The sequence below is a fragment of the Mesoplodon bidens genome (assembly GCF_964165515.1).
Source record: "Mesoplodon bidens genome assembly, chromosome: 1".
Classification (NCBI taxonomy): domain Eukaryota; kingdom Metazoa; phylum Chordata; class Mammalia; order Artiodactyla; family Ziphiidae; genus Mesoplodon; species Mesoplodon bidens.
The window spans coordinates 224,999,645-225,021,817 of NC_138176.1; the positions used below are offsets into that span (position 1 = coordinate 224,999,645).

General features: G+C 38.4%; 1 pseudogene across 1 annotated transcript; it reads left to right on the forward strand.

Moving 5' to 3' along the window:
• The first annotated feature begins 15,257 nt into the window (after positions 1 to 15,257).
• LOC308612450 (heterogeneous nuclear ribonucleoprotein A3-like) lies at positions 15,258 to 16,960 on the forward strand (annotated as a pseudogene). Its single transcript has one exon. The product of its transcript is annotated as a heterogeneous nuclear ribonucleoprotein A3-like (transcript).
• Positions 16,961 to 22,173: the final 5,213 nt, after the last annotated feature.

Genomic DNA, 22,173 nt, shown 5'->3' on the forward strand with positions numbered 1-22,173 from the left:
GTTATCTTAGTTTAGTTTTCAGCACTTGTTATCATTTGTGGATTTGTTTATTGGTTTGGTTGCTCTCTTTTTTTAAATATGATTTAAAATTTTTTATTTTAATAACTTTATTTTTTTCTCTCCCTTTTCTTATGAGCCATGTGGCTGACAGGGTCTTGGGGTTATGGCTGGGTGTCACGCCTGAGCCTCTGAGGTGGGAGGGACGAGTTGAGGACATTGGACCACCAGAGACCTCCCGGCCCCATGTAATATCACTCAGCAGCATCTCTCCCAGAGATCTCTGTCTCACCATTAAGACCCAGCTCCACTCAATGACAAGCAAGCTCCAGTGCTGGACACCCCATGCCAAACAACTAGCAAGACAGGAACACAACCCCACGCAATAGCAGACACGCTGCCTAAAATCATACTAAGTCCACAGACACCCCAAAACACACCATTGAACGCAGTCCTGCCCAACAGAAAGACAAGATCCAGCCTCATCAACCAGAACACAGGCACATGTCCCCTCCACCAGGAAACCCATTGAACCAACCTTACCCACTGGGGGCAGACACCAGAAACAACAGGAATTATGAACATGCAGCCTGCGAAAAGCAGACCACTAATACAGTAAGTTAAGCCAAATGAGAAGACAGAGAAATATGCAGCAGGTGAAGAAGCAAGGTAAAAACCCACCAGACCAAACAAATGAGGAAATAGGCAGTCTACCTGAAAAAGAATTCAGAGTAATTATAGTAAAGATGATCCAAAAACTTGGAAAGAGAATGGAGAAAATAAAGAAACATTTAACAAGGACCTGGAAGAACTAAAGAGCAAACAAACAATGATGAACAAACACCACAATAAATGAAATTTAAAATTCTCTAGAAAGAATCAATAGCAGAATAACTGGAATGGATAAGTGACCTGGAAGATCAAATAGTACAAATAACTACTGCAGAGCAGAAGAAAGAAGAAAGAATGAAAAGAATTGAGGACAGTCTCAGAGACCTCTGGGACAACATTAAACACACCAACATTCGAATTATATGGGTTCCAGAAGAAGAAGAGAAAAAGCAAGGGACTGATAAAATATTTGAAGAGATTATAGTTGAAAACTTCCCCAATATGGGAAAGGCAATAGTTAATTAAGTCCAGGAAATGCAGAGTCCCACACAGGATAAATCCAAGGAGAAACATGCCAAGACACATATTAATCAAACTATCAAAAATTAATTACAAGGAAAAAATATTAAAAGCAGCAAGGGAAAAACAACAAGTAATATACAAGAGAATCCCCATAAGGTCAACAGCTGATCTTTCAGCGGAAACTCTGCAAGCCAGAAGGGAGTGGCCAGACACATTTAAAGTGATGAAAGGAAAAAGCCTACAACCAAGATTATTCTACCCAACAATGATCTCATTCAGGTTTGACAGAGAAATTAAAAGCTTTACAGACAAGCAAAAGCTAAGAGAATTCAGCACCACCAAACCAGCTTTACAAAAAATGCTAAAGGAACTTCTCTAGTCAGGAAACACAAGAGGAGGAAAAGACCTACAATAACAAACTCAAATCAATTAGGAAAATGGTAATAGTAACATACATATCGATAATTACCTTAAATCTAAATGGATTAAATGCTCGAACCAAAACACATAGACTGGATGAATGGATACAAAAACAAGACCCTTATATATACTGTCTACAAGAGACCCACTTCAGACCTAGGGACACATACAGACTGAAAGTAAGGGGAAGGAAAAAGATATTCCATGCAAATGGAAATCAAAAGAAAGCTGGAGTACCAATTCTCACATCAGACAAAATAGACTTTAATATAAAGACTCTTACACGAGACAAAGAAGGATACTACATAATGATCAAGGGATCAATCCAAGAAGAAGATATAACAATTGTAAATATTTATGCAGCCAACATAAGAGCATCTCAGTACATAAGGCAAATGCTAACAGCCATAAAAGGGGAAATCAACAGTAACACAATCATAGTAGGGGACTTTAATTCCCCACTTTCACCAATGGACAGATAAACCAAAATGAAAATAAATAAGGAAACAAAAACTTTAAATGATACATTAAACAAGAGGGATTTAATTGATATTTATAGGACATTCCATCCAAAAACAACAGAATACACTTTCTTCTCAAATGCTCATAGAAGATTCTCCAGGATAGATAATACCTTGGGATACAAATTAAGCCTTGGTAAATTTAAGGAAATTGAAATAATATCAAGGATCATTTCCAACCACAATGCTATGAGACTAGATATCAATTACTGGAAAAAATGTGTAAAAAATACAAACAGATGGAGGCTTAACAATACACTACTTAGTAACCAAGAGATCACTGAAGAAATCAAAGAAGAAACCAAAAAATACCTAGAAAGAAATGACAATGAAAACATGACAACTCAAAACCTATGGGATGCAGCAAAAGCAGTTCTCAGAAGGAAGTTTATAGCAATAAAATCCTACCTCAAGAAACAAGAAACATCTCAAATAAACAACCTAACCTTGCACCTAAAGCAAATAGAGAAAGAAGAACAAAAAACCCCAAAGTTAGAAGAAGGAAAGAAATCAAAATCTTTTTTTCAGACTCATCAAGAAAAAACGGAGAAGACTCATATCAACAGAATTAGAAATGAAAAAGGAGAAGTAACAACTGACCCTGCAGAAATACAAAAGATCATGAGAGATTACTACAAGCTACTCTATGCCAATAAAATGGACAACCTGGAAGAAATGGACAAATTCTTAGAAAAGCAAAACTTCCGAGAGTGAACCAGGAAGAAATAGAAAATATAAACAGACCAATCACAAGCACTGAAATTGAAACTGTGATTAAAATTCTTCCGACAAACAAAAGCCCAGGACCAGATGGCTTCACAGGTGAATTCTATCAAACGTTTAGAGAAGAGCTAACACCTGTCCTTCTCAAACTCTTTCAAAATCTAGCAGAGGGAGGAACATTCCCAAACTCATTCTATGAGGCCACTGTCACCCTGTACCAAAACCAGACAGAGATGTTACAAAAAAAGAAAACTAAAGGCCAATATCACTGATGAACATAGATGCAAAGCTCCTCAACAGAATACTAGCAAACAGAATCCAGCAGCACATTAAAAGGATCATACACCATGGTCAAGTGGGGTGTATCCCAAGAATATAAGGATGCTTCAATATACACAAATCATTCAATGAGATACACCATATTAACAAACTGAAGGATAAAAACCACATGATAATCTCAATAGATGCAGAAAAAGCTTTTGACAAAATTCAACACCCATTTATCGTAAAAAACTCTCCAGAAAGTAGGCATAGAGGGAACTTACCTCAACATAATAAAGGCCATATATGACAAACCCACAGCCAACATCATTCTCAATGGTGAAAAATTGAAACCATTTCCACTAAGATCAAGAACTAGACAAGGTTGTCCACTCTCACCACTATTCTTCAACATAGTTTTGGAAGTTTTAGCCAGAGCAATCAGAGATGAAATAGAAATAAAATGAATCCAAAATGGAAAAGAAGAATTAAGACTGTCACTGTTTGCAGATGACATGATACTATACATAGAGAATCCTAAAGATGCTACCAGGAAACTACTAGAGCTAATCAATGAATTTGGTAAAGTGGCAGGATACAAAATTAATGCACAGTAATCTCTTGCATTGCTATACACTAATGATGAAACATCTGAAAGGGAAATGAAGGAAAAACTCCCATTTACCATTGCAACAAAAAGAATAAAATGCCTAGGAATAAATAGATCAGTGGAACAGGACAGAAAGCCCAGAGATAAACCCATGCACATATGGTCACCTTATCTTTGATATAGGAGGCAAGAATATACAATGGAGTAGAGACCGCCTCTTCCATAAGTGGTGCTGGGAAAACTGGACGGCTACATGTAAAAGGATGAAATTAGAACACTCCCTAACACCATACACAGAAATAAGCTCAAAATGCATTAAAGACCTAAATGTAAGGCCAGACACTATAAAACTCTTAGAGGAAAACATAGGCCGACCACTCTATGACATAAATCACTGCATGATCCTTTTTGACCCACATCCTAGAGAAATGGAAATTAAAACAAAAATAAACAAATGGACACACCATTGTAAAGCAATTATACCCCAATAAAGATGTTAAAAAAAATAAAATGAAAAATAAACAAATGGGACCTAATGAAACTTAAAAGCTTTTGCACAACAAAGGAAACCATAAACAAGATGAAAAGACAACCCTAGGAATGGGAGAAAATATTTGCAAATGAAGCAACTAACAAAGGATTAATCTCCAATATTTTCAAGCAGCTCATGCAGCTCAATATCAAAAAAACAAACAACCCAATCCCAAAATGGGCAGAAGACCTAAACAGACATTTCTCCAGAGAAAATATACAGATTGGCAACAAACACATGAAAGAATGATCAACATCACTAATCATTAGAGAAATGGAAATCAAAAATACAATGAGGAATCACCTCACGCCAGTCAGAATGGCCATCGTCAAAAAACCTACAAACAATAAATGCTGGAGAGGGTGTGGAGAAAAGGGAACCTTCTTGCACTGTTGGTGGGAATGTAAATTGATATGCCACTGTGGAGAATAGTATGGAGGTTCCTTAAAAAACTAAAAATAGAACCACCATACGACTCAGCAATCCCACTACTGGGCATATACCCTGAGAAAACCATAATTCAAAAAGAATCATGTACCACAATGTTCATTGCAGCACTTCTTACAGTAGCCAGGACATGGAAACAACCTAAGTGTTCATCAATAGATGAATGGATAAAGAAGATGTGGCACATATATACAATGGAATATTACTCAGCCATAAAAAAATGAAATTGAGTTATTTGTAGTGAGGTGGATGGATGTAGAGTCTGTTATACAAAGTTAAGTAAGTCAGAAAGAGAAAAACAAATACCCTATGCTAACACATATATATGGAATCTAAAAAAAAAAAAAAAGATTCTGAAGGACCTAGGGGCAGGACAGGAATAAAAATGCAGGAATAGAGAATGGACTTGAGGACACGGGGATGGGGAAGGGTAAGCTGGGACGAAGTGAGAGAGTGGCATGGACTTATATATACTACCAAAGTAAAATAGATAGCTAGTGGGAAGCAGCTGCATAGCATAAGGAGATCACCTCGGTGCTTTGTGAGTGGTGGGATAGGGAGGGTGGGAGGGAGGGAAATGCAAGAGGGAGGAGATATGGGGATATATGTATACATATAGCTGACTCACTTTGTTATAAAGCAGAAACTAACACATGATTGTAAAGCAATTATACTCCAATATAGATGTTAAAAAAATAAAAGAAATAAAAATAAAAATATTTCCCCTAAGTTTAATTATTTGAGGGGTCTGTATCCTTAAGGGTATGTAAGAGAATGAAGTGAGAACTTGGTTTTTTCTAGACTGTGATTAATGACTTGCAAATCACGAAGAAATAGGAGAAATAACATAAAATTTAAGGTTCAATTTTCAAGTTAGAGGTTATTATTCAAGATAGATCAGTGTTGCCAGAGGGTGTTGATTTGACATGGAAACCGGTTTGGAGGCATTCATGTTTGTGTGGATCTAATTTGAGTATGCAAATATGGACTTCTTCCTGAGAAGCCCTTTTGCATATTTTGCCCAGAATTGCAAATGCAAGCTCAGAATGTACTACTCCCACAGCCTCCATAGGGTCCAAAGCTGGGCCAGTCCCATCTGCCAGGGGATTCTACCACTTGTAAAAGTAGCAGCTGCCACTTTTCTGGTTTATGTTGATGCGAAACTCCCAAGGAAAATAAAAGATTGGCATCTGGGCTTAATTTTACTTTGAGAGAAACTTTATCATGCCGTGATTCCAAGGGGGATTTTAAAATAATTAATGAGAGGGATACATTTCTCAAAATTCCCAATTGAGTTCTCATGCATGTTTTATGACATATATGTCTGTCACAGAAAAACAGGATCTTATTACTTACACTAATATAAAATGGGGTTGATAAATAAGGTACTATAGAAGCAAATATAGAAAAAAGCTAAATTTTATTCCAGCTTAAGTGTGATATTTCTATATAGTAGTAGCTGTGCAAGCAGGGTTTTAAAATCATTGGAAATATGTTTGTGTAAATGACACGAGGGAGATGGCTTCCTTTCCAATGCCCTTAGTAGTGAGGGGGAGAGAGGAACACAAGCAAAATTATATTGTTGCTATGATACAAAGACATACAGATCAGAGAAGGGGCAAAAAGGAGAGAGTGGACCATTTTACCTGGAGAAGACTGAAGATTCTCCCTTGGAAAGGTGAGCTGAGACTTTTAAAAACTGTCTAGACCAGGAGGAAAAGTGTATCGCAAGTAGGACATCATGGGAGTTTGAGGAACACCAGCAGTTCGATAGGGTATAAGGTGGAGCAGATAAATGTCAAAACCAGAGAGGTAAACAGAAACAGGGATGGCAGTTCAGGAGCTCTGTCTGCTTGGGAATTACCTCAGAACCCTGGGAGGGAGGCTCCTGCATTAGGACCTTTTAATAGCTCTGTAGGTGATTATTATATGTGTTGCCAAGATTGATAACTACTGCTCCAGTGCATCCTCTTCAGTTTTAACATACATGTTGTATATGAATAATCCCCATTTTAATGTGGGGCTTATGTCGTCTATATAGTACTAAAACTTGAACATTTCTTTAACATCTGCTGCAAACAAATAATCTATTACTGTCATTGCAGTTAGGATAACCTGTATGGAAGGGATTTGAGAAAGGAGATGGAGGTCCATGTAGTAGGCTATTCCAGTAGTTCTGGTAATACGCCGGAAGCCAGGCAATAACCCAGGGGATAAATAGGAGGAATGGGTGTAAGAAATAGGATGGAGACCTAAGTGACAAGACTTTATCACAGATGCAGGGATGAGAAGAGAGAGAAATCAAGGGTGGCTCTGAGGTCTGTGGTCTGGATGGCCTATGGATGAACTTAGCATGAATATTCCCACTTGTAATATTCAGATTTTACCCATCCCACCCACTAGCAGGAGTACCACTTCTTCCATGTGTTCCCTGCTATTTCTGATAATGATCTTTCTTCTGACCATTCTTAGAACTTTACCTGTATTTCTCTGTAGGACTTATCATTTCTAACCATTTGCTGATGTAATGCCTATATGAGTCTGTACAGTAAGTGTTCCATTCAAAGTCCTTTCCAGCCATATCCAAGACCTTACAATTCTGTGCAGTGAATAAATGAAACTACGCCTGTTATGCCTCCTGGAAGTTTCTACCTTGAGATGAAGCTCCAAAGCCAGTGTTCTGTGTGTTTTTTGTTTTGTTTTGTTTTGTTTTAAATTAAGCTATTTATTAGAATCCTGTGGACTCTGCTTAGGAACAAGGCCAGGGAACCTTGATGGTCCGTGATTGTGGGCCTGGACAAGGAATCCCATTTTTTCTCTCAGAAATTGTCAAGCCGTAGACAACAGGAACTGACGCTATATATATATATATATATATATATATATATATTTTTTTTTTTTTTTGGCTTGCTGGATCTTAATTCCCTGACCAGGGATCGAACCCGTACCCTCGGCAGTGAAAGCACTGCGTCCTAACTAGTGAACCGCCAGGGAATTCCCCAAAGCCAAAGTTCTTAACCTTTTATGTGTGTCATGGACCCTGTTGGCAATATAGAGACAATTTGGTCAAGCCAGGGATCCCTTTCAGAAAAATGTTTTTTAATGCAAAAAATAAAATACACAGAATTACAAGAGAAACTAATTACACTGAAACATGGCTGTCAAAATAGCTTTGAAAGACAAATGTGTAATACAATACTATGTGTTTTTTATTATTGTATTAAATTTAAAAGTACATTAAAATATAAACAAATTAAAAATAAATTTACCTTCAAAGACTTAGCCAGTGGGAAGTCTGCTGTTGCTAGATTGGATAAGAGCATTAAACTCTGGAGAGCTCTTTGAAAAAGCTATAGGCATGTCATGTTGGATAAACAACTGATGTCAATTCTTTTGGTTATTATTTGTTACAGGTGTTGAAAATGCTGATTTGTAAATATAAATCCTTGTAAATGGTTTAAAGCTTTTTAAGCTACTTTACAAGATAAGAATAGTTTCTGTCAAGGAACCCCTGAATTCTCCAAGGTTTTTTGAATTAAACTCGAACTGGAGTTTGTTTTTTTGTTTGTTTTGTTTTGTTTTGTGTTTTTTTTAACCTAAAACGAATGAATTCCCCTTTGGCTAGCTCACCCTCTCAATATACTTTATATCAAAAAGAAAAAAGAATAATAGTCCATGGTTCAACTTTGATGCCATCAAGGTAAAATAACTGGCAAAACTTTCTGAAATGTTTCCAGATGTTTGCAAATTTCTCTTTTCAAAGAAATTGACAAGAGAATTTTGTATCTCATCTTCATGGGGTAAAGCATCCACTCCAGCACTGACTGACAGTTAGCAAGGAGATTTACAAGAGTATCCATTAAGGTGACAAGAGAACTTATGTGCTCTATTCAAAAGGCTTTGCTGCCTTGCAGAGAGTTAAGAATTCTTATTTAAACTGTCTAGTTTTGCAAAAATTTAAGAACTAATTCCTCATATTGATCAACAAACAATCATAGATGAGTAATCCTGTAAAGCAGCATAAATGTCTGGGATATCACTGTAGAACTACACGATTTGATGTTTGGTGAAAGTATAGAGTTGACCAGTAGCTGGCCAGCAACATTGCACAGTATCTGTAAACATGAAGATTATGATCTCCTGTGATCTTTCTAATTCAGAAGTAACAATGAATATGAGTGATATTTTGTAAATTTGTAACAGCTATAATGTGATATGAAAATAGTTGTGGTTTTTCTTGGTAACAAAGACACAGGAGTACCTAGCACTGCTGTAGTTTGTCACCTGCATTCATAATTGAAGGGCAATTAGAGTTAGATGTAATAGAAGCATATTTTTTTTCTATCCAAGTTCACAGACCCTCAAATTCTGATTTCTATCCATAGAACTCCTGTTCTAAAGGTAAAACTGAAATTTCAAGTTTACTTCTGAAATTCCAAAGGAAAAGTATCAAATGTAATTCTCCAAGGTTAGCGTACTCATAAAATCACATTGTTCAAACCACCTTTGGTGTGTGTTGGGGGGAGGGGGGAGTATATTAATAATTAAACCACAACAAAAGTTTCCAGACAAGACTGTCCTGGGCAAACCGAGATGTTTGGCCATGCTATCCAAGGTAGAAAGGAGATTAACTTGGAAAATATATACTGCAGAAGTCAAAAGTCAATTCTCCCCTTTTATAAAGAACCATGGAATCTGAGGGAATTAGTGACTCCATTCCATTAAGAGGTTAAACTTTTTCTCTATATCTTAGCAGGTATAATAAGCCATAGCCATCAATAATATAATTTACTTGTGTGTGAAAATGATCTAAATGAAGTTTTTTGGCATGACGTAAAATTTGCCTTGCTCTAATACCCACTTTCTACTAAAAATTTATCCTAGTTTGGGAAGCTTTTCTTAACATGCAAGTCTAAATTATTATTAAATATTTAAAAGATGACCTTTTCACTCAGTCATTGCCTGTTGTAATCCATGATCCTATGCTACTTTATCAGCTCCTTATACAAGAAAAGTAGAATAGGCATCAACGTGGCTGACCATTTGCCTGTAACTTGGTACTCAAGGGCTTGAGTGAGCAAGGTCATTGGAGAGTTCTGAACATGATGTTTTCCCTGCAAGCTCACCAGGCTGTAGAGTCCCAGTGCCCCAGAGACACAGATGCAGGGGAGAGGTGAGACTTTGCAGTCTACAAGTCTTCCCAAGAGTCAAAGGAAGGTATCTTTTCAGAGAAAAACCTCAAAAGGCTTAGTGAAAGTCACAGGCTTTTCTTCATGGAGGCACAAAATTGAGTGAAGGAGAGTTATTGGGGAGGAAAAGGAGAAAGCTCTCCTTTTTGGAGGTCAACATGTACCAGGTATTTAATGTATCACCTCATTTAGTAATAAACCTGTAAAGATATCATTACTCCTGTTTTACAGTTGAGGAAATTTATTACCAGAAAAAGTAATTTACTTGCTGGAGGTCACAAAGCTAGGAAGTGCCAGAGGTAAGTTTTGAACCTGATCTTTCAGTCCAGACCACTCTCTGCTCCATACTGAACAACTCAACCCGGTCTGAGAGATCAAGAAGGACACCATGCTTACCTTCACGCCCCTGGAAAATTATGTCTGCCTCCTTCTGAATCCAAGATCTAAAGAATGGTAGGGAGAGAGGCAGGAAGTCCTGAGTTCCTGGGAGAAGAAATTCAGTTCCTCTGGGGGTATGGGTCAGAAGGGTATTTCTTAGAAGAATAAAGTAGATATTAAGGTTAAGTTGCTTCTGCTACAAATGTTATTAGGCTATAAGAGCAAGAAGTCAAGGATTTTTCAAATCTCAAGGAAGATTTTTCACAGCCCAATGCAATTGTCACTATGACACAACACACTTATTGGGCTTTCAACCAAGTCTATTATGATTTGTATTCATCATAATGCCAATACAGATTCATTGCAACATGTGTAGAAAACATAGCTTGAAATATTGTTTCATCAATCTTTTTCCCTGTCTATTGTTCATCCCATAATTTGGGGCCTGAGCTCTGTAACTATAGCTGTTTCTGATTAGCAAAATTAGCTTCCACTTGCCTTCGTGTTAACATGTAACCAGAAGTCTTAACTTGAAGATAAGACCGACTGCCCTCTTTGAGTAAAGAGCTTTCAACAGAAATCACAGTTAATTAGAAAAGTTTCCCTTGAGATATAAACCACAAGGGGGGAAATAAACAGACACAATAATGAAGAATTATCAGAAATTTAATATTTTATCCTGAAAGGCAGCTTTAATAGCAATTGTATTTATACAGTTCATATTCATCTACTACAATTTTCTGTCAGGATACTCCACAAATGTAAATAAGATGACAATTTTTAAAAAAAAATAAAGATGATGGCTTCATTCATTCTTTCATTCATTTAATAATTTTTTGAACACCAACAATTTTTCACACATCAACAATGTGTTAGGCATTGAAAAGACAGAAGTGAACAAGACAGACACAATACTTACCCTCATGGAGTTCACAGACTAATAAGAAATCCAAAACTGTTTTAAAAGTAATCAGAGGATTAAGGAATCCTCAGTTCTCTGGCAGTAGAAGACTAAGCAGACAGACCCACGGTGTGCAAAAAGAACAAGAAATTTTAAATCAAAAGACCCAAGTTCTTGCCTCAATTCTGCCACTATCTCCATGAATATGTTACTTAGAACTCTTTGTTAGAAATAATAGAAACCAGCTCATATCAGTTTAGGCAAAAACCAGAAGTTTATTATAAACATATGTAGCATGAGTGATATCTCTTAACATGTAAATATTACCAGTTTCTCTCAAAACTTCTATTTCCTCCCTACACCTCCCAAGTTTCCAAGTTTTTGTGATGGGTAATAAAGATAAGGAGAGCAAAGAATAAGAGGGGGTGGGGGAGTGAAAACAATGAGACATAAATCCACACATGTTGAAGTGTAAGTGGGAGTTTTTAATTAGTCATGTGAGTAGTTTCAAAATAGGCCTGAGGAGCTAGGAATCAGGTTGAAAGTGGCTTTTTAAAAGATGTTCTTATGGGTTGTAAATTGTCCCCAAGAGACCCAAGATTTGGATTCCTTTCAAATTATTTTTTGCTTGCTATTTCTTGATTCTTGCAAACACATGATCCTTGCAGAGCCCGACTCCTACCAGAGTTATGTTCAATGAGTTCTTGACTTCATTTTCAAGCATTATTTTCCAATAAAAATGACAAGTGTCTTCTCTAGTCTATCCAACTTCTGCTCCAAACTCTATCACAGATGCAAGTCTGTCTCAGGGATCTGGGGCAGATAAAGAGCCTGAACCTGGCCTCAAACACTTCTCCCACCTCCCCTGCCCCTTCTCCCTTCACCCCTAGCCCTGCTCCTCCTGATTAGCTATTTACGATAGGCAGAAGACCAACACCCCAGAGCCCTGCTGGGCAAACAATTTGATTTTTGGTCACCCTTCCAACCTCTCTTAGAAGGACTTCTGACTGACCCAGTTTGAGTCAGATACCCACTTCTGATCCAAACACTATGGGAAGGGTGCTTACCTCTGTGAGTCTTCCAGTCTCTAGAACAAGTCATTGGTTTTGTTCCCTCTGTATTTTTATTTGCTTGGCTGTGAAATGAGGATAATTTTAATTATCTAGCCTTAGCACAGGATTACTGTGGTTTTTACTTGAATAAATGTAGATAAAAGTGACCTAATAACTGTAAAGTTCTCTTTAAATGCATTATTTGTATTAAAATGCTTGAAAACAATGTGTTTATTATTTATGATCACAAGTAATACCATCCTGATGCCATTTCTGCACCTACTCTCAAACAACCCTTTTGACTTAGGGCGTCTAATTGTCTGCTTTGGTGTTAAGGCAACAGGATCCCCACTCAACAGCAGTGTTGGTTACCCTTTGGGGGCCGCACCCCTCTCTGAGTCAGTGGTGGAAACTGAGGGAGGTTCCTCAGAGGGAGGAACCTCTTCCCACAAAAACACTCACACATTCCTAAATCCAACATTTTGTATATGATTTCAGCGGCTCCATAAACCCACTAAAGCCCTGTCTCCAGCTCAAGATGAGGGAGCACCCTCAGAGGCTTAGTAACCTGCACCTCCTCTCCACTGATGAGAAAGGGAAAAGTCACTTTCAATAGATTGCACTGTCACAATTGAATAAGAGCATTAAATCAGAGGCAGAGGGAAAAAAAAAAAAAACTACATCCTCTTAAAAGGTTACAAATTCCATTTTTATCTCTCCAAAGACCATTTCCTTTTCAATTTATCCAACAGTAAGCCTTACCTCCTGTGTCATTTATGGAACAGGAATTAATGTATTTCTGTCCTCTTTATTTCCTTTAGTAGAAATTTCTTTTTATTTAATTCATGAAGGTAACACTATCCAGTATGATGATTCATATTATCAGGTTCTACTATAAGACAATAAACTTCTGAAAATAAATCTTATATAATATTTATAATCAGAGATATATATGCAAAATGAGAGATCAACACGTCCACTCAATATGCATTTAAATATGATGAATTCCTGGTCAATTTCTCCCTCAATATGTTTGGACAGTATTCTAATTAAACTAGAAACTTGATTATTTATTCTACTAATTGTTTGACCCACTAACAAGGTAAGTGGGTAAATCTAATGAGCATAAACATGCATCTAGATAATTTGGGCCAAATCCACTTTTTATCAATCTCCAGCTTGACGTACATGGAAATTGTCACATCTACCAACATAGAGCTGAAGATATTTCAATAGATGAGGACAAACTGTCAAGTCATATTTGCTGCTGATCATCATATGCCATCTAAGAGACTAAATCATATGGACGTTTACCTAAATCATGTGGAACTCTAGCTAGCATCTAGAGTCTCCTAATTAATGTATAGACTGGGATGATTCTTGAAGTGAATTAACCTGGATAAGGCTTTGGAGCTCCTTAAGTGCCCTACTGCACTCCTTTGCTAAATTGTACCCACGTTTCATTCATTAAACCTGAATTAAAATCCTATTTATGTCATTCACCAGCTGCATGACCTTTAGCAAGTGACTTGGCTTCTCTGCACCTAAATTTTTGTAGCCATAGAGGGGGGATGACTTGAAGGGTTGTCGTGAGAATAAGAAAATGTGTGTACCTCACACAATGCCAAACACAGAGTACTAAATAAGTACTAAATAAATGGTAAATTGCTAATGCTAGAAAATTTACAAAAATAATGGATGAATTTGCCAATTGTCCCTCCATGCAGTAGACATTACCCTGTACTCAAAAGACATGCACAGGTATACTCTACTCTTACAAAATATTTGCATTTGACATTGACATTTACATTTTCCTACCTTATCTTAACAATGGGCCTCGGACACAGAAGCTGATTTTACCATTCAAACGTACCTTTGATTTTTGTCTGTATATTTTAGTAATTTATTGCCGTTTTAAATACTTACCTTTCTGGATACCCCCTTCTGCCTACACCACTACATAATCCAAATAGACCTAAAAATCCATATTGAAATTACCATGGTATGTGTCGCTTACCTGTCAACTTTTTACATGAATACTAAATATTATTTATTATAATACTTAAGAAACTAAATGTAGTCGATATTTGCTGGTATTTTTAATTATTACTTTGTTCACCTGGCATCTGAACCCCTATATGATCTTTTGTGGGAGGCCCCTCTCACGCTAGAAGTCTAAAAAAGCCAGAATGTTTCTTTCCCAGCCTCCCTGGCAGCTAGAAGGGTACATAAGTTAGGTCAATCAGGTACTCCATCACAGATTTTGAAGGAGGCACTTATGACACAAAGAAGGAGGGGATGGTGGCAGAGAATCTATTTGGCAATAGCATTCAGCCTCCAGGAGTGGTGTGTGCAGAAGGGGCATCTGGAGTTCATCAGTAATGGCTGTGGTGTCCCTGACAGACCGATTCCATGACATGACTGTATCTGTGGTCCTGTGTCCTGCCTGCCTCTTTCTACCTATTGTCCAAGCCTGACTTCCCGGCCATCCACGATTCAGTTAGACACTGATTGCCTTTGGGCATTTCCTTTTCTGCTTAAACCAGCCAGAGTCAGTTTCTATAGCTTGGACACAAGCACCCTGACTGATACACTAAATCTAAATCCAGAAACAAAAACTTTTATAACAGGTATCTTGAATAACTGTGGAATTTTTCCAAAGAATAGATCAGAGTATCTATTTCCTACTCAGTGAATCATTCAACTTAAAAACAAGCAAACAAAACATCTGTTGACCTCATGCCTATCTCCAACCCACAACCCATTTCTTTGCTTCGATTCTGAATTAATTAGGAATAGATTTGGTTAACGTTAAGAGGGGAAGACATGCAAGTGTTTCTTCTCTCACACTAAAGATGTGCTAAAACAGGCAATCCACTGAGTCATCAGAGATCAGACTCCTTCTACCATTTTTTCCACTGCACTGGATTTGGATGTTGTGCTCTAAATTACCTCATGGCTCAGGATGGCTGCTCTTGAGGTAAAGTCATCACACCCCACATTCCAGGCGGCAGGAAAAACGTAGAAGTGGTGTTCCTCCCAGCTGAATTGCTTCCTTTTAAGAAGATTGCCTAGGCGAGTCTGGTCTCAAAATGGAGGTAAAACCACCACCCAGTCGCCCCCAGCCCGACTCTGGCCATCGCCGCCGCCGTGGGGGGGAGGAGGTCCATGATCCAGAGGAACCAGAACAGTTGAGAAAACTGTTTATCGGTGGTCTCAGCTTTGAAACTACAGATGATAGCCTAAGAGAACATTTTGAGAAATGGGGCACACTTACAGATTGTGTGGTGATGAGAGACCCCCAAACAAAACGTTCCAGGGGCTTTGGTTTTGTGACTTACTATTGTGTTGAAGAGGTGGATGCAGCAATGTGTGCTCGACCACACAAGGTTGATGGGCGTGTAGTGGAACCAAAGAGAGCTGTTTCTAGAGAGGATTCTGTAAAGCCTGGTGCCCATCTAACAGTGAAGAAAATTTTTGCTGGTGGTATTAAAGAAGATTCAGAAGAATATAATTTGAGAGACTACTTTGAAAAGTATGGCAAGATTGAAACCGTAGAAGTTATGGAATACAGGCAGAGTGGAAAAAAGAGAGGATTTGCTTTTGTAACTTTTGATGATCATGATACGGTTGATAAGATTGTTGTTCAGAAATACCACACTCTTAATGGGCATAATCGTGAAGTGAAAAAGGCCCTTTCTAAACAAGAAATGCAATCTGCTGGATCACAAAGAGGTCGTGGAGGTGGATCTGGCAGCTTTGTGGGTCATGGCGGAAACTTTGGAGGCAGTGGAGGTAACTGGCCATGGTAGAAACTTTGGTGGAAGAGGAGGCTATGGTGGTGGAGGTGGTGGCAGCAGAGGTAGTCATGGAGGAGGTGACGGTGGATATGATGGATTTGGAGGCGACGGTGGTAGCTATGGCGGTGGTTCTGGTTACAGTAGTAGAGGAGACTATGGTGGTGGTGGGCCAGAATATGGAAACCAAGGTGGTGGATATGGTGGCGGTGGTGGAGGATATGATGTTTACAATGAAGGAGGAAATTTTGGAGGTAACTATGGTGGTGGTGGGAGCTATAATGATTTTGGAAATTATAATGGACAACAGCAGTCAAATTATGGGCCCATGAAGGGGGGCAGTTTTGGTGGAAGAAGCTCGGGATAGTGGTGGCTGTGGATCTTGTGGTGGAAGTGGTGGATAGGGTAGCAGAAGGTTCTAAAAACTCCAAAGAAAAGGGCTACAGTTCTTAGCAGGGGAGAGAGCGAGGAGTTGTCAGGAAAGCTGCAGGTTACTTTGAGACAGTCATCCCAAATGCATTAGAGGAACTGCAAAACTCTGCCACAGAAGGAACGATGATCCTTAGTCAGAAAAGTTACTGCAGCTTAAACAGGAAACCCTTCTTGTTCAGGACAAATGTTTATAGCCAGTTTGCAAAAAGTGCAGCTATTGATTAATGCAATGTAGTGTCAATTAGATGTACATTCCTGAGGTCTTTTATCTGTTGTAGCTTTGCCTTTTTCTTTTTCTTTTCATTATATCAGGTGTATTGTCCTGTAAATTGTGGTAGCGGTACCAGGAATAAAAAATTAAAGAATTTTTAACTTTTCAAAAAAAAAAAAAAAAGAAGCTTGCCTAGAAATACTATGTCAAGAACCTAGTCCTAGGACCACATTTCAGTCTTCAACTACAAGGGAGGCTGGAAAATGAAGCCTTTGTTCCAGGCAGCAAAGACAAGGTAAAGAGGCTTTGCTTCTACAGTAAAAGGGGAAGATAGGTGTGAAGAAGGCAAGTAGTATCTCTGCCACACCTCCACAGCAAAATTTGTCCCCCCAAATAAAAGTAGTTTATATTTATGCTCCTCTCATTGTCCTCCCATCAGTATCCTCCCACCTCCACACCCCTGAAACTGTTCTTGTCAAAGTCCCCAACTTTCAAATTGCCACAGCTCATGAAACGTTCCCAACTTGACATTCTTTTACTTCTAAACAGCATGCGACACCATTTACCACTTTCTCCTCTTGCTCTCCACCACCCACTAACTCCTCCCGGTGTCCCCACGCCCTCAGTGGCTACTTCTTCTCAATCTTCTTTGCTGGTTCCTTCTCCCCTGCCCTCTTCTTTGATGACACACTCCCTCCAAGGCAGTGTATACAATCCCCGGCTTTAAAGATCGTCTCTATTCTGATGGCTCCTAAAATTCGATCCTCAGCCCTGACCTCTCCTCTGAGTTCCATACTTATGTTGATCTGTGTCTACTCCACTTCAACACTTTTGCATCTCATATTCGGCATGTCCAGCATGACACTCCTGATTTCTAAATCAACAAACAAACAAACAACAAAAAAAATGACTGCTACTCAGATTTCCCCCACTGTGTAAATGAATAACCATCTACACAGAGTTGCTCAAACCCAAATACTGCTATTCCTTGATTCCATGCCTTCTTTTGCACCCATACATTCAGTTCATAAGTAGAGGGTTGTTAGCACCACTTCTAAACATATTCCAAGCCTGTCCACTTCCCTCCAGCTCCACAGCTGCTCCCACAGTGCCAAGTTCTGAACCAGCATCATTTCTCACCTGGACTGCAGAACTAGCCACAGAACTGACTTACCTGCTTCCAAACTCCCTCATCCCACTTTAAAATATAAGCCAACCCCAAACCCTTAAATAGCTTCCACTTTTACTAAGAATCAAATCAAATGGCCTATAAGGCTCTTTGTGGTGTGGACTCTGCCTACATCTGTGACCCCAGTTCATACTACCCTCTCCCTCTCTAGCTACACTTTAGCCGCACTGGGCCTCTTTCTCCTCCTTCAACACGTCAGGCTCATTTTTGTTTCAGATCTCTTGCATTTGCTGTTCCCTCCATCTGTAGTATTATTCCCTCCAGGCGTCATCTGGTTGGCCCCATTAGCCATTCAGGCATTCAAGTGCCACCGCCTCAGAGACCCCTTAACAACTCATCTGATATTGTGCTCCACCCACCCACCTGGTCCTCTTTTGCTCTACATGCTTTTTCTTTTTCTTTCTTTTTTTTTTTTTTAATAGTCATGACCCTATCTGAAAGTTTTGGGTATTTATGCATTTGCTTGTTAGTTGTTTTTCTCCACATTGGAATGTTAGCTCCATTACAGCAACAAGCTTGTCTATCTTCTTTTCACACTGTCCCAGCTGCATCTGAGATAAATATTTGTTAGCTGAACACATGCATGTTTGCACCGTAAGAAAGAGCAGGAGAGGAAGAGAGACTCTGTAATGGACAGCCCTAACACTGCTTCAGTCACAAGTGGTTTTTATGCAGGTTCCTCCAGCATGGTGTAAGTACAAGAGAACCAAACTGGGTCTGGCATGCCCTATGATCTGAACCAGCAAGACATTTCCAGGCATCAGGAAAGGCTGAAAGTGAGGAAAAGTGTGATTCAGTCAGAAGGCAAGCAGGGGGACGAGGACGGAGTGTATTCTGAGGGAAGGGTGGTGGCAAGTGGTTCAAAGCCAAGCCAAGGACAGCCTGAGTATATTGAAGTTGCCCTGTTATGTGAAGTCTGTGGTGTGGGGCAGGATTGGGGCTAGTTTCTTATAGGAACTAGAGAAGAGTCATAACCCAGAAGGATCAATCTCAGGGAAGAGAAGACATTTATACATGGGATAGGTGGTGCCATTTAGCCAATGTAGGTCATGTGACAGTGACTGCAGTGAAACTGGTCATGATCCCCATTGCTGCAAATGTGTGAAAGGCCTTCTCCACACCCCCCAAAAATATTAATGCACTGTCTCTTTCCCCAAAACAAATAAAAATATTAGCACCTGTTTACCAGTATAACCATTATTACTTAGGGTAAGTTTGATGTCAATGATCAATGTGGTCCTACAATGCTACTGGATTATAAATTTCCCTCTAAACCTTAGGGCCCTGGGAACATTTCTGTATGTGGAAATACAAACTAAATAAAATGTGGATCTTTCTAGATCATTACAAAAGCAAAAGTCATAAAAATATTTTTATCCATATTCCCATTCCTCAAAGTGTTTTCAGGTACGTGTTTCTACAGAGGAAAAAATTACAATGTACACATATATTTAATATAGATTATAATTTAAAACCACAGATCAACTAAGCTCCTAACAAAAGAGGTATGTTTAAATATATTTCTGGTATACCAATGAGTGGACTACTAAATTTAATAATGGAAAAATGAAATAAAACCAAATGGAAAAAGTAGAACACAAATTGTGTCTACAGTAAAATTATATGCACACACTGTGTATGTACATGTGTGGATGGATACACAGTGATGTGTTGGAGCTGACTTGTATTGTAGGTTTTTGAGAACCAACTGCTACATTTTCAGGGATTTTGCAAGCCAGTTGTTAAACACGGTCATTATGAAAAATTAAACAGATATCTGTATAGTGGAAATACTATGTGCGGGCCACTACTGCACATGTCTTATTTGGTACCTCATGGATGGTTTGAAATTGGCCATGATGGCAGCATTTACACCATGGAGACTGGCAAATGCTACAAATCAGGGTTGGTTATTTTTGTTATGCTGATTGTCTAGACTTAAGAAAGTGGTAGAGAATATGTTAATAATGTTATTAAACTTGAAATGTGTCCAATCTGTTGTCCTTACCTTGTAAGTGGAATTAAAAACTGAGGCAATATTTTGCCAGTATTTGAAAACTTAGCAAAAAATGTGCTCTTCTCACTGACAAATGAGGGAAGATCTTACATTATCACTCTTCTGTCTTAAGCATTAATGTAAATGAAAATATTAATCAATGTTCATGTTAGACCCACACTTAAAGTGCCAGTTGCTAAATATTTACCAGCACAATACTTTGTGTGCCTGTAAAACTAGAGTTCATGATTGTAAAGAAAGCAACAGGTAAACTAAAATTATGGGTGAAATACTAATTTTATTTTATTTATTTTTAAATTTTATTGGAGTATAGTTGATTTACAATGTTGTGTTATTTTCAGGTGTACAGCAAAGTGATTCAGTTATACATATATATATATTTATTCTTTTTCAGATTCTTTCATATAAGTTATTACAGAATATTGAGTAGAGTTCCCTGTGCTACACAGTACGTCCCTGTTGGGGACAATTTTATATACAGTAGTGTGTGTATGTTTATACCAAGCTCCTAATTTATCCTTCCCCACCACATTTCCCCTTTGGTAATCCTAAATTCGAAATCTGTGAGTCTGCTTCTGTTTTGTAAATAAGTTCATTTATATCATTTTAAAAAATTAAATTCCACATATGAGTGATATCATATGTGTCTTTCCCTTTCTGACTTACTTAACTTAGTATGATAATCTCTAGGTCCATTCATGTTGCTGCAAATGGCATTATTTCATTCTTTTTTATGGCCAAGTGATATTCCATTGTATATATGTACCACATACTAATTTTAAATATTTCCATTTGTAATGATTTTAATATAGAATAATAATTATTTTAAAAGTGAAATAATATAACAAACAAACCTTCCTAGAAATGTTAACATTTTCCAGAAGAAGTAACATTATGGCACAAACACAATGAATTATTTATCTCTTGACTTTCTTTCCTTCCACAAGTATTGAACCTCTACCATTAGCAAGGCACTGTTTTATCCCTGATCTTATAAAGCTTATAAATCTTGTGTGGAGTCAGAAATAAAACAAATAATTATAAAAACAAATATTTAAATGTCAATTTTGTTAAATATGTAAAAGGAGAAGACTAGGAAACCTAGACTAGTAGGATAGGGAGGGCATCTTTTAGGAAATGAACTTTAAGCTGATATTACAAGTAAGAATAGGAGTTAGCTCAACAAAGAGGGTAGAGAAGAGCATCCCAAGCAGAGGGAACAGCATAAGCAAAGGCCCTGAGGGAGGACAAAGCTTAACCTAAGGACACATCAGTGCAGTGTGGAGTGGCCAAGGCATATAGGGCTGGGTCTGAGTGCCAGGGCTGGAACCACATTGTACAGGGCTTTACAGACTATGGTAAGGGCTCTGACTGTTCTTCTAAGAGTCATGAGAAGCCATCGCTGAATCTTAAAATTGTTTGGCAAGTGGATGCAATGGAAATTAAGAATCAAGATAGCTCCACTGGGTTCCAAGTGAGAATTATCTGCAACATAGAAAGTCGTATAATCAAATCCCTTTTTCTTTTGCTTTACATCATACTTCATGATAATTGGGATAACATAGAGGAAGATCCAAAGGTCCTGGTCCCATCAGATCTGGGAAATCTAAGGGAAATAATATCATTAGAATGCTTTAATTTGGCCTCCCTATATTTAGTTCAGATTGGAACCTGGTCTTTTGAGATTCAGATATAAGTATTTCAAGCCACCCAACCCACATGGTGCAATCCCTTTCCAAGATGATTGCAGATTCTCAGGGACTTCCGTTTGCCTGGTTCCTGGGGCACATGGAGTTATTCCAGACACATCTGGACTCTTGTTCTTCTCCTACTCAACCCTAGAATCCGCCTTACCTCGCTTCCTTCCTTCGTTCCTCCTTCCTCCCTCCCTTCTCCCCCTTTCCTCTCCTCCTCCTCCGCCTCCTCCTCCTCCTTTTCTTTTTCTGATTGTTTTCCTCTCTCTCTCTCTCTTGCTCTCTCGTTGTCACTCTTGCTCTCCTAACATGAATTCATCCTGATACCTCCAATACTAACCCAACATTTCAGGGTTCCTTCTTGTTTCTCCCTTTTCCTGTTTGTACCCCCCTTTTCTTACAATGAAAAACCTGACTCCCCATATCCTCAATATACTCACCTACTTGCTCATGCCAAGAATACACCATTTTTTTTTCAGAATCGCTAAACCACACCACTGAGAAAACACATCATCTGTATTTTGTTAAATAAAGACACTGAAGTTCAGGATGCTTAAGTGGTTTGCTTGAGAGACTAGGAAATGGCAGAACCGAGATTATCCTTCTATTCTTCTGTCTCCTTCTTCCGTGTCCTTCCCACCATTTCTGTTTTTTCAAGACATGAACCC